General features: G+C 44.2%; 2 non-coding genes across 2 annotated transcripts; one reads left to right on the plus strand and one right to left on the minus strand.

The window, feature by feature from the left end:
• The first annotated feature begins 259 nt into the window (after window positions 1–259).
• On the plus strand, window positions 260–332 carry TRNAF-GAA. The gene has a single exon. It is a non-coding gene; the product is annotated as a tRNA-Phe (tRNA).
• Window positions 333–11,416: 11,084 nt separating this feature from the next.
• TRNAF-GAA lies at window positions 11,417–11,489 on the minus strand. The gene has a single exon. It is a non-coding gene; the product is annotated as a tRNA-Phe (tRNA).
• Window positions 11,490–11,789: the final 300 nt, after the last annotated feature.

Below are 11,789 nucleotides of genomic sequence, written 5' to 3' on the forward strand. Positions count from 1 at the left end.
GCCTCTGAAGCCCTTTTATCCATGCACAACATCCCATGAAATTCCTGGAGAAGTTGGCCTGGAAGATACTGCTAGGGGGCACCTCATCAATGTATATAAATGTCTGAAGAGAGGGTGCAAAAAAGATGGAGTTATGTTCTTCTCAGACATCTCCAGTAACAGGGCAAGGTTCAAATGTCCACAAAGACAGTCTGAATGATAAAAATCTGCAAGATAATTGCATTGCATCAGCTTTGGTGAATATTCATGCCAGGGCAGAGCTGAAGTAGCTCAGCTGGGAGAGCGTTAGACTGAAGATCTAAAGGTCCCTGGTTCAATCCCGGGCTTCAGCAGCCTTTTTCCAACAGTTTTGTGGGTTCTGAGCTCACCAGTACAAAATGGACATGGTGTGGAGGTACTGGGGAGAGTCTAATGAAGGACAACAAAGAAGAGACTGGAATACTCTGTGAGGAAAGGCTGAAAGTCTTGGGACTATTCAGCCTGGAGAGGAGGAGAAAAGGTATCAAGATAGGGGTGGGGGCAGATACCTGTGGACTCTCCTCCTTGGAGATCTTCAAGAGCTGTATTGACATGGTCCTGGGCAACCTGCTGTAGATAGCCCTACTTGAGAAGAAAGGTTGGTCCAGATAGCCTCCAGTGGTCCCTTCCAACCTAAAGAATTCAGTGAATCAGGAACAGAGTTTTATAATTCAAAGTCTTCAACAGAAAAAAAAATATATATATATATATTTATTTATTTGTTTGTTTGTTTGTTTGTTTGTTTGTTGTTCCCTCATCTTTGGGTTGCCTATTCTTTGGATTCCCCTATGTCATGGACTACCCCCTAAAGAAATAGCAAAGTTGACCCAGTGGTTCATGGGGACATTCAATAAACTGGAGATGTGATATGGAAAAGAAAAACCTATATTATCAGAAAGAGTTAACTTTAGTCTGAATCAGAACTGACTTTGAAGCACAATTTGTCTTTTTCCAGGAGGAAAAGTTCCAGTATGCCTTTTTTTTAATTTTTTATTTTCTCATAAGGAAACAGTTCCAGGTCTCTGAAGAAGCTTTATACCTTTTCCTGAACCTCTTCTTTTCCTACACTAGCCTCTTTGAGATGATAGTATTGACGTGCAAGCACCCTCAAAGAGTTCTATAACTAAGTGACTGTGTTTCAGTTTTGCTCTCTGTTCCTTTCTGACTAATTCCTGATCTGTGGAGACCTTCAGGCAAACTACAGAGACAAGATCTCAATTTCAAGTTCTCTGAAAAAAAAAATGAAGTGAGAAGCAATGAACATTTGATTACAGAATTCTCAAAGATCGATTCATCCGATCTCTCTTCCAAAATAGGGCAAAGACCTCTTGTTTCTCCCTTTCATTCTGATGGTGGGCATAACCCTTTCAGACCCTGCAGTGCTCCCAGGAGATGGCTTCCTCCTGAATAATGAATAGTGAATAATGACTTGTGCATAAGTGAATGACATCACGACCTGCTTAAGCCTGGAAGAGACATCATGGGGCCCTCTGGGCAAATCTCTTTGCCAACAGCCACCACCCACTAGCTGGTAGGGCCAGAACATGCATTTCCCTCCCGCGTGGCTCAGCAAATCTACCAGCTGCTCACCCAGCACATCCCTCTGCAGACCTGACTCACTCAGGCAGGATCCTCTGGCTCAAGGATACAGCACGTAGAAAATACATTTCCTTTGACCCTTTACTTCTATTTTCTATGCCTGTGTCAGGACTCAGGCAGGTGTGTGTGCACATCCCGGGCACTGTACTTAGGTTTAAGAATAATTTGCACACTGTGGCTCTATACTGAACTTCTCTGACCTCATTTACTGCACTAGAGAAGTGAAGCCTTGGGCCCTAAGGGCAGAAGCAAATCAGATACCAGACACACTGATCATGAGTCAGAGAGCAATGAGCTGGCACAGGCTTAGTGTTCAAGCAGTCTGGCTAAACAATATTTTGACTTGGTGCTAGACTCCTGGTTTAATATGTGCTGAAAATCTAAATAGGGCCAGTGACTGGACTCAAGCACACATCCACACTGCTTGAGTGTGCCACCTTGTGTCCTCCCAAGCAACAACCAGATGTGGTTTGGGGAGAACATGGGGCAAGGAAACAAATTTCCAAGAGGAATTTTGGGCATCGTGCATTTATAGTGGGGAGAAGAGGTTTTAGCAATATGACAGAGCAATGTGCCCTACCAGGTGGTCTTAGTGCCATTGAGATGGAGAGATCAGTTGTATTTGTAGGCTTTAGCATAAATCCTCCCAAAGAGGACCTGGTGTTTCCTACCACCAGGCAATTCAGAAGGACCAGCCACACTGTAGACAAGCATTCGGAATAGAGATTTATTATGGATTGCTGAGCAGATAAACCACAGCCAGCTAAGCAAATCCCATCAGCTGAAAATGGCCAAGAGGTGGGAGAGATACTGGGGGAGCTATCACATGCATTTGCCCTCTTCTTACTTCTCCTTAGTATCTGTTTCTAAATAAAATTGGAGGATTTGTGGTCAAAGCCATCGCTGTTGCAGTCATGGAGGTGCTGGGGACAGCTGGGCTTGCTCACCCTTAACATGGCTGCAGCGCAGTGCAAGGAGGAACCTGCAAACAAACTGCTTCGAATCCTCGTCCACATCTGTGGGAAAGCCAAGGAAAGGCTGCCACTAATGCAGACTATCAGCTCTTGATCTTACACACTGCAGGATGTAAAGAAATCCCTAGAGACCACAGTGCAGTGCTATCAGAAATGATCAGATCAGCTTCTCTGCTGCTGCTTCTCCCACTTTCCCTTTCCCGTGCCATCTCCTTTCCTCCTTGAAACTGCTTGGGCTCAAGCCTCAGTGCTGAAAGTTTCCGAGTTTCTCTGCTTTTGGCTCAAAGAAGGGTTAAAGCAGCCCCGTGCTGGATGGTGCTTGCTCACTGGGAGGCGAGATGCGGGATGAATAAGGGGAAGGTGCAGGATGATTAAGGGCAGTGGGCGGCAGGCAGCGCGGGGGCGGCTGACCCGCCAGCGCCTTCGCCCAGCCCACACACACTGATCCATCAGCTCTCATCGGACCCCAAAACCATCTCCTCCTGAGCCCCCTGTGCATCGCTGCTCCCTCTCCAGGCTCCTCCCTCCCCACAAATGCTCACAGCTCTGCCGGCTCCCTTCAGCTCTGATTTTCTGCTTTTTCTAACTGTTTCCCTGTCTTTTTCTCAATTCCTTCAGTCTTGACATGCTGCTGCTGCCCATCTCCCCTGTCCTCATGATACAACTCTCTCCATCTTTCCTGCCACAAGTGCTGGCATGGATTAATTGGCATGCACCCACTCCGACTGCACAGCACCGGTGTTACATCTCGGCACTGCTGAGATGCTGGGGCTGCAGTGAAAGATCAGCTCAACAGGAATCCTCAGCAGGAGCTTAAGACTCTTTTGTCTAGGAAAGAGAAAAAAAAAAAAAAAGAAAAAGGAAAAAAAAAAAAAAAAAAAAAGGAAAAGGAAAAGCTCTGTAAGGCCACTATAGGAGCATGATTGGCTCTGGGTCTGTTAGTAGGTCTGGGAAATTTCCCACTGAAAATACTGAATGCAAATCACCCCAGGGGTTACTACATCTGCAGTTGCATTTTATGGGGTCAGACAGAAGACCCCAGCCCTCCGTTTTGCAGTCTCTGTGAAACACTGCTGCAGTGTCAATGAAGCTGCCTGAGGAGAAGGTCATGTGGAGTGGCATGCATCTTCCCATCATCACTTTTCCTATTTTGCTGTCTTTGTGATAATTTGCATTTCCATGAAGTGTTTCTGCAATTGCTTCCGTCTTACATTCTCCCAGGACCTACTGTAATATTTGGACTGCTCATCTACTTTGTCTCTTTCTTTGCCAACGGCTAAACTGAGAAGGCAATTATTTTATTGATGCCTCAGTTTCACCCATCAAAAATTGGGTCAAAATTGTGCAGTCAGCTTGGAAAATGCTCTTTCTGACAGGGAGAGTTAGCCATGACAGAGACAGGGGCAAAAAGAACACATAAGACAATAAAAGACATTCCCAGCCCTGAAGATTAATTTCCTAAATTACATGGCAGCTACAAGATGAGGAAAAGAAAGGATTATTATTTGCATGCCATGGGAGCAATAATACTATGATTACTACTCCAGGCATAAAGACATTAAGGCTCAGTTTGTGCTGCAGTGCAGAGATCTCAGAGGTGTAGCAGCACTGTGCCATGAGCAGGCAGCTTGTGTGAGGCCCTGAAGGAATCACACACTCTGCTTGTTGTGCAACTGGGTAGAGTCCCGATTATGATGAAGACCACCCAAGTTCACATTAAAAGATGCTTCCTGCTGCCCTAGATGCAATGGGTACACAGGAGCTGCCATCCAGACCATCTGATGGAAAATTAAGTGTGTGCATCCTCAGTCTTGCCCCTTCCCAGCTCATCTTAGTCCACCAATTTTGGCTCTAACATCTCAGCAAGTTGCCTCAGAAGCACTAACTCTCCTGATCGACTTTAAAGGACATCTTAAGGTAACCCAAAATTTTATTGCATTAAATGCCTAAAGCTGAAGTCTGCCCCAAGGAGCCTTGGGAAGTGATCCAGGGCCTGGGACCCAACATTTCACCACCCGTAGGGGATGGTCCATAGGGGTCCAGCTGCTCCTATGAGCTCAACTGAGCAGCCAATTTTACAGACTCTGAATATTGAGCTCCTCTGAAATCCAGTCCTGCCTTTTTTTTTTTAGCAGGAAGTCCTTGGGTTTTGAAAAGCACAGGGCCCTAGATCACCTACTGAATTTGATGTAGGGCATGACTTACCCAGCATTGTTTTTTGGTGGCAGATATGAGGATCTGGGTAGTTTATCCATTCAGGTCATCGAGCAAGGGTCCTCGAAAATTTTGGGTTAGGATTGTTTCTCTCTGTCTAAGGAATATCCCCAAAAGTCATATAGTCGTGCATCAGCTAAAATTAAGACAAAACAAAACAAAAGTAAAACTAAACAAAATAAAACAAAACTTAAAAAAAAAAAAAAAAGAAAAAAAAAGAAAAAAAGAAATATATCCTCTTTCACATGCAGTAGTGGCCCAGTTTGAATACCCAGTGCTAAAAATGGAGAATAACTAAATATTTTTTGGACCCAGCTCAATTCTTCAGAAGTACTAAAGTAAATAGGCAGTTAAAACTTTCAAAGGGTCTTAGCTTTAGTGTCTATGGCTGATTAATTAATTGTAGTTTAGATTGTTATTTGGTCTGTTAAGTGTTTGGGCTGTTAACTTTTGGGGCAATGGGCTATCCTTTATTTTCAGTTTGAATGGCGAAGTCTAATTTTATTTGTGACTGCAGGGTGCTAGTGGAGGAAAAGGAAAGAACATCAAGCACCGCTTATTGTAAGTGGAAGCAGGCTATTTAAATATGCAAATTGTGTTCAAAAACGCCCAGAGAAAGAGGGCTGTGGAGCTCCTGCTGTCGCTTCTGAGATATGTAGGTTTTCATTTCCCTGCGCGGGGTGGGATTCAGAGGCTGTGGCAAGGGCAAATGGTCTTCTGCCAGCCTTTGGGAGCACATAGAAGGTGCCAGACTGGGGAAAGTTGGGTAGTCCATGCAGAAGGGTGGGCGGATTGCAGCTTGGTTCCCAACAAGCATCTGCAGTACAGAAAACATCCTTGGCAAAGATCTAAAGCAGTTAATGTAAAAAGAAAGAGAATCCATTTCAGAAATGATTTCAATTACTAGATTTTAGGGCTTTAAACTGCACTTAGATCACCTTCTTAAGCTACACGTATTATGACACAAACATTGGAAAATGCTTTTTTCGCTTCTGTCTGCAGAAACTCAGCTATGTCCTATAATCCCTCATTATAAGCAATTGGAAATGTCTAGAAGAAAGCTTACCTTGCCAAGTTTTCTCATGGGAAAAAAAAAAATAAAAAAGGAACACCACAAGTTCCAGGCAAGCAGAAAACTGATAAAATAAGAAAAGAACACATGGTAGAAACAAATGCAGGAATGTCAGAATGTCTCCCTAATGAGCAAATTCAGCAGCTGTGGTCAGAAGATGATGGACAGGTTTATGACCTAGGGATGTTGGTGAAGTCAATGTCAGGCTCAGGTTCCCGTTCCTTTCACCCTGACATGGGGAAACTCCTTGAGTCATTTTGAGTCAGTGTCTCTGCCTCCGATATTTTCCTGCCAGCCTGGTTACGTGGGTGATTCTCTGCTCTAGTTTTCAAGCAGAAGTTCTCACAAATTGACGGAGGAGGCTTCGGCACCTCCGCAGGAGGAGCAAGAGCGAGCAAGAGAGAGAAGTATATGGAGGAGGAGGAGGAGACATGAAATGGGCTTTTAAAAACCATAAAATTAGCATAGAAAACGGCGGCAGCTTTTCTTAACTTGGACCGAGTGAGAGGCAGTACAGCTGCCTGCTGATTTTGAAGCCACCCCATTAAAGATCCTGATGGGTGGCCACAGATGTGCTGGATTGTCTGCTGCTCGAGAGAAGCTAGCTTTGCAGCTACAGTGACAACCTGAAAGCTTGCAAAAGCAGAGTTCAGGCTTTACTGTGGCTGTTAGTTTGCCATACAAGTTCCCTAGTGTTAGAGGCATTAAATATATATATATATACATATGCAAATAACTCCAGGACTGGAAGGCTTGCAAAGCCACTGGGGATGCTTTTTTTTTTTTTTTTTTTAGCCCAAAGATTTTCAGGAATTTAGGTCCCAGATCATCACCTGTAGCTTTAAACATTTAATTGAAGTTTCTAAGTTAACAGCTCCTTTTTTTTTTTTTTCACCAGCTTCTCAGGGAAAGTCAGGAGAGAGAAATCAGCTCCATTGTTCAGTGCTTCCCAAGGGAAACACCTGTTAGCTCAGGGTTTGGTATCTGCTTTCCTCACTAAATATATTGGCACTTCTCAGCTACCTAGTGCTTCTGAAGTAAACGGGAAGTACCTGCACATAACCTCAACCCCACCATGTGCTCAAGGAGAAGAAATTGCTTTGGATTTTTATCAGACTGCAGTTCATAGCCAGACATCTCTTGCATCTCAGCTTGTGCATCTGGGTAAACTTTGCATTTTTCCCCATGGGTGGGAATCACCCATGACTTCCCCAGGTGGGTTGAACACACTGGGAGAGACTGGATATAAACAACGCAAACAAGTGAGACAAAAGCTGTCAAAAGAAAGAGGCAAAACACCACAAATAGCTCAACACCTGCAAGTATTCCCGTAGCCATCTGCAGTGTTAATTCTCCAGCAGTGCTGGGGGATTTATCCCACTCCAGGGCTGGTGGCTGTCTCAATAGTTACAAAATGGTCTCACACACTGTAACCAAGTCAAGCAGTGTTTGCAAATGGGACAGGACAATTTCCTCAGGAATACACTATAAATTAATGGCAGAGGTAAACTTTATGGATATTTACATCATCTGGATGAGGATGCTAAACCACCCTTTGCCATCCCCACATCCCATCCTTTATACTCCCAAATCAGGTTGAGTTCAGAAAATCTCCTTCTTGAAACACAACCATGGTATTTCGCAGGATCCCCTGTCCTCTTCCCACCTCCTCTGGGGACTGCTTGCTTTCCCCTCCAGGTGAACTTTCTCTTGGGCTGGCTCCCTCTTGCAAGTGGGTGTATGCAGCCTGGAGCTGGCAGGCCAGCCGAGACGAGCAGGTGGGTGGCACAGACAGCGAACATGTCGGTGCTCTGGAAATGTGTTACTAGTTGTTCCTATTCCCTGCCGGAGGGTTTCTGCTCTCCCTCCCAGGGACCACGATTTCCCTCCCATGTTCACCCCCTGCCATGTCAGCCACCTTTGGTTAGCGTGTTTTATTGGTGTGAGGGACAGGAGAAAAGGAGTTGGGAAGAGATTGGAGGAGAGTTCAAAGTAGTATATAAAGAAAGCTGAAAAAAAAAATAGATTAAAGGTCTCTCTCCCTCTCTGCCATGTCTTTTCAGGAAAATGCTGGCTTTTCATGAAACGCACTGCAGGCTGGTCTGAGAGCAGATGAGATGAATGCACAGCAAAGTGTCCAGTGAGCCTGCACACAACTGGGACTCAGGTGAATGTGGGTCACTTTATGAATACAGGAGAGGCAGAAAAGGACTTTGAATCAATTCAGCTTGCTGGAGACTGGTCTGGAGGGACCTCTGACACTGTTTTCCTGGCATTGCGATTGTGTGATAGTCTTTTCTCCTGCCAAAGTGAGCAAGAGCAGTGGAGATATCTGTGAATGGTAACAGACCTCATCAGCCAATGGTAGAAAAGGAAATAGTAAAAAAATAAATAAATAAATAAATAAATAAAATGTTAAATTGCTGTAGGAAAAAACAAATAAAACAAAACTCCTTTGGACGGATCTGACAGATCTATCAGAACTTTTATATATGGCAATAACATGGCAATAACAAGGTAACTGACAGCTGAAGAAGCCTCAGCACCTCTGGTTTGCTGAGCTGGGATAACCAAAGGAAAGGTAGCTCCACAGCTGTCCAGCTGTCTGTATCAGATTTTTGCAAACCACTCTCTGCTGACAAGACAGGGTTTGATGGACTATGGCCTTACCAAGTCTGTCTGTCCTGCTCTTCTGATGACCCAGCTAAAGTTGTCTCTTGACCCATGATTCAGGGTCAGAGTTACCTCTGTCAATGTTCTGTTATCAGAAAGAGAGTTGGAATGAATGGCAAACAAAACTGCAAAAAGAGCTTGTTCCTTAGTGAATGACACAACCACGGTGGGAGCAACTGCTGATTCATATTTTGCCCTCTCAAGAAATAACTAGCTGGAGAAGAGGGCAGGGTCAGAATGTTTTCTTCCCTATTCTATGTGTTCACCAGACCTGACTCCCTCCTGACATCCAGTTTCAGCCAGAGTTATACCTGTTCTGTGGGACTGGAGATCCCTTGATGCAACCAACATTTCCATCCAATGTCTCTGCCATGTTCATAGGCTGATACCAGTTATCTTCTAATTAAGGCCAAATATTATGTTTAATAAGACTGCATGTTGGTCCACATCCTCTGTGCCTCCTGTTGTTCCCCAGATCCTTCAGCTCTGGCAGGGAGAGAAAGGTTGGTGATATAACAGGCTTAGCATTGCTTATCTCATCACGTTAACCAAGAAACTCTCCCTCACATTCTTCACATGACATTAATTAGAGCATGGAAGCTAGTACTGCTGGGTGTGATGAAGGCAAGCAAATTGAGCTCAAGGAAAGTTTTGGGACACGTCTTTCAAAGCAAAAAGGAAATAAAACACATCCAAAAGTAGGCTAAAACCACGATGTTTCTCTGGTTTGAGAAGCTTATGTAATATCTCAGCTTTGGTTAAAAAAATAAAATAGAATTGCTCAGGAGGAGGATGAAGAGAAAGTGTTGATTCATTATGCTTTCTTCATTTACTTTGTTACATTTGAGAAGGCAGAAATCTCAGAATTTACAGCCAAGCCATATCATTAACCACTTTAGTTCCTTTCCTCTCATGTTACCTGTTAGCCTGACCCTATACATCCCCCTACATCCTTGGTGTTTATTTCCTTCAGATACACATAAAGAGTAACAAATCTCTCCAGACTTTGCCTTCATAATGATCCAAGTTTTTCTGTGCTCCATTTATATGATGTCTTATTTTTCCAGATGTATCCCAAAGTCCTTCTCAGTCATTTAAAATGGTCTTTATCAAAGATGACCCCTGGCTTCTCTACTACTTTACGTCACCTCCACTCTGTGATCCTCATTCCTACTCTATTTCCGCTTTATTTACCTCATCTTGTTCTCTGTTCTTCTGAGATGAGCTGTCCTTGTTTTCTTCCCTATCCATCCCTCCTCCTTGTTTCTGTTAAATTTTGAAGCAAATTCACCTGAAAGTCATAGGAATTCCTAAGAAACAATCTCCTGAGCACAGCTCAATGACGCTGATGCCAGCATTATGAAGACTGTGTTTTCCTGGATAGCATGACTGTTCACAGCTCTTGCAAATAAAAGGAATTAGAGAAAAAAAAAAAAAATAGGACTTGAGGTGTGTGAGTAATACAACATCATCCATGGGGACGCGTGCTGGGATAATACACAAAAACAAGTTGAAAACATGAAGTATTTTCACCTGCAAGTTAACTCTCACTACACCTGGGGAAGGTAATGGAAGGCAGGATTCAGAGCTACAGTGAGAGAAACTGAGGCATGGCGATGTGATTTGCACAGATCATTCAGTTAGTTTGCTGGAAATCTTAAGATAAGGTTGTTTTTGTTTTGGAGTGGATTATAGCTGTCAGAGTTATGAAAGAAAGCTTAATTTAATTACACAATAAGAAGATGAGGCTATGAACTCCATCAGTTACCAGGTAAAGAACTGAGAGAAGTTGGATGTTCCACCGTGTTTGCGCCTGTCTATGATGCTCCCACTTGGCCCTTCACCTCACTGCATGTGTCCTCATTAACAGCCAACAGCCTAATGAAGTCTCTTCTCCTTGCAGCCAAACATGACTTAATAGAGGCTCTACCTCTTCCACAAGCTTCCCTTGAGCCTGCTCCAGGGCCACCAACCAAGGCTGAGCACAGAGAACACCCCGCTACCCAAAGACATCGCAGCAAAGTGCTCTCCGTTGGCACGGAGGTGGTATCCGCTTCAGCTGACTTTCCCACCTCCAACGAAGGCTGTAGCTCCGCGAGGGGAACAAACACACCATAGAAGGGAAGCGAGCTGTGCCAAGTGCTGCAGAAATGGGACACAGATGGTGTCTTAAATGAGAACGGAAGTTTATTTGGGGGCTCTACGCGTGACGTAGCGTTGCAGCTCTCGCAACAGATGACAGACACCAGGATTTCAGAGCTGGTGGCGAGATAATTTTGAAACACTCCCTGTCCACAGAGCTATTAGCTTGTCGAAAATAATTTTTTAAAAATAAAAATAAAAAATTAGAACCCAATAAATGTTTCTTTAAGGATAGGAATGTGTAAACCTGCTCTCATTCATATTTACGTCCATTTTTCTAATATCCCAATAATAATCACAGCTGTTATTGCCTGGTTAGTCAGCCCGTATGGCTGTGCTGATTGGCCAGGTGGCCATTGCTAATGGCAATATTTGAAGATGACAATCCCTGCTGTTTACCTAAACTTCTTTCTTTCTCTACCCACAGAATCGTAACGTAGTTGAGGTTGGAAAGTCTCTGGAAGTCTCCTGGTCCAAAAACCCTGCTTCAGAAGGGCTGCCTAGGACTGATTGCCCAGGGCTTTTCCAGATGGCTTCTGAAGATCTCCAAGGATGGATACCATGGCCTCTGGGCAACCAACCCCAAGTCTCTCTGCCTCTCCTTATACGAGGGATACTTCCGTTCCTTAATCATCTCCCCTTTGGTGGAAGTTCTCCTGTAGCTCCATTTTTTTCTTGTACTGGTCAGGCCAGAACCAAAACCTCCAAAACTGCTGAAAAAGGCTGCTGAAGCCCGGGATTGAACCAGGGACCTTTAGATCTTCAGTCTAACGCTCTCCCAGCTGAGCTACTTCAGCTCTGCCCTGGCATGAATATTTGCCAAACCTGATGCAATGTAATCATCCTGGAGACCTTTCCAGACAAACCTTGTTGACATTAGCTTGTGAGTCAAATAAGTCATTTCAGGGAACAGAATGCAGACAGGCTGGGCTCAAAAACCATCCATCCAACCATCTGCATCAACACAGGGCCCTCTGTGTAAGACACCTGTCTATATAGACGCTCTGTGTGTGAGCCTTCAATAACAGCATGGCTCTGGGAGGTGTATGGAAGAGGAGTAGGGAAGTAAACTTTCTGTTCCTGAAGGGCTGAAAGGG

Source organism: Aythya fuligula, chromosome 2 (genome assembly GCF_009819795.1).
Source record: "Aythya fuligula isolate bAytFul2 chromosome 2, bAytFul2.pri, whole genome shotgun sequence".
Taxonomy (NCBI): domain Eukaryota; kingdom Metazoa; phylum Chordata; class Aves; order Anseriformes; family Anatidae; genus Aythya; species Aythya fuligula.